Source organism: Orycteropus afer, unplaced genomic scaffold, assembly GCF_000298275.1.
Source record: "Orycteropus afer afer isolate SDZICR_OR568_19922 unplaced genomic scaffold, OryAfe1.0 scaffold00226, whole genome shotgun sequence".
Taxonomy (NCBI): domain Eukaryota; kingdom Metazoa; phylum Chordata; class Mammalia; order Tubulidentata; family Orycteropodidae; genus Orycteropus; species Orycteropus afer.
In genome coordinates this window covers 3373222-3375106 of record NW_006921813.1, presented here as the reverse complement: position 1 = coordinate 3375106, position 1885 = coordinate 3373222, and the positions used below count along the sequence as shown (strand labels likewise).

The 1885-nt window shown below is 42.1% G+C and overlaps 1 protein-coding gene across 1 annotated transcript in view; it reads right to left on the bottom strand.

Annotated features, from left to right (window-relative positions):
- The window catches only part of PEX3 (peroxisomal biogenesis factor 3), a 51847-nt gene that overhangs the window by 18916 nt on the left and 31046 nt on the right, over window positions 1-1885 (bottom strand). The window lies entirely within an intron of this gene.

Sequence of the window (1885 nt, the reverse complement as noted above, 5' to 3'; positions counted from 1 at the left end):
CCTCCTGACAGTCACCTCTTCCCTGTGTCCATCCCTTCATGCACCCCTGCCCCCTGAGCTGTCTCCCTGTGCATAAACAGCCTTTCTTTCTCCCATGATTGTTCTCTCCAAGAAGTGTATCTACCTCAGGTAAATGTTCAACTCATATGCCTGTCTTTTGTTTGGCTGGAAGCCAATTCCAGACCTGAAGGGCAGCTAGGGGCCATAATCTCAGTAGTTCCACCAGGCTCTATCAGACCAGCAGACCTGGTCCCCTCCCACCCCCTTTTCTTTTTCCCCCCAAATGATTCTGAATTTTGTTCCATGTTGTTCTTCCTCTCTATCAAGGATCTCCTATGTAGAACCCCCTCCGAGTGGTTGACAGTGGTAGCCAGGCACCATCTAGCTCTTCTGGTTTCACAGTCATATAGGCTATGGATCACATGGTGTACCAGTCGCTAGGACTGATTGTTTCCATGAATCTTTGGTTGTCTTCATTCTTCTTTGCTCTGGATGAGGAGAGATCCATTGTTGCATAGATGGCTGCTTGCAAGCTTTTAAGATGCCAGTCGCTACTCGCCAAAGTAGGAGGTGGAACAATGTTTTGTGTAGTATATTATGCCAATTGAGCTTGATATCCCTTGTGACTATGGTTCCAAGCCCACAGGTCCAACTACTTGCTCCCTCTGGGTTGTCCCTTGTCAGCTCTACTATATACATGGGAATTCTTATAGAACGTAGCAATACACTTGTAGAAACACTGTCTGCCAACCCTATGCATAATCCTGGGCACACTCCCCGCTACACAGACGTACCTTATAGTTCAGCCTGTCCACCCATCTATCCACCCATATATCAACATTTGCCTTCACTGACAACACAGTACTGTATGTGCAAAAGGATGTATTTCTCTGTTTTCCTCTTCTTCAATGCCACCGTGTTGATCACTCACTTTTGGGACACTGCTCTTCTCTTCACCTAAGTCACTACTTGTCTCTAACTATCTAACATTGTTCCCTCCCCTTCCCTCCCACCCCTAGTAACCAACAAAGAAAATTTCCTTCCATATATACACCTTTCCTTGACTTTTTATAATTATCGACTAATACAGTATTTGTCCTTCTATGATTGACTTATTTCACTCAGCATAATGTCCTCCAAGTTCAGCCACATTATGTGGTGTTTTGCAGATTCTAGGTTATTCTTTAGGGTTGTGTAGTAACCATTGTATGTATGTACCATAGTTTGGTTATCCATTCTTCAGTGGATAGATACCTAGGTTGTCTCTATCTTTTGGCTATTGTAAATAGTGCTGCCATGAACATGGGTGTGCACATATTTGTTCTTGTCCTGGCTCTCACTCCTTTAGGATATATACCTAGTAATGAAATGGCTGGGTCAAATGGTATTTCTAATTCCAACTTTTTAAGGAATTGCCATACTGCTTCACATAGTGGTTGTACCATGTTACAGTTCACCAGCAGTGTATGAGAGTCCCAATTTCTCTGCCTCCTCGCCAGCATTTGTTATTTTCTGTCTTCTTGAACTTTGCTACTAGTGCGGGGGCAAGATGGTATGTCATTGTTGTTTTGATTTGCATCTCTCTAATGGCTAATGATTGTGAGCATTTATTCATATGTTTATTGGCTGCCTTAACAACCTCTTTGGTGAAGTGTCTATTCATGTCTTCTGCCCATCTTTTAATTAGATTATTTGTCTTTTTGTTGTTGAGGTGTTGGAGTTTTCTTTTCTATAAATTCTAGAGATAAGTCCCTTGTCAGATAAGTCATTGCCAAATATTTTTTCCCAATCTGCAGGTTCTCTTTTGACTCTTTTGGAGAAGTCTTTGGAAGCACATAAAAATTTAATTTTTAGAAGGTCCCATTCATCTAGTTTCTCTTCTGCT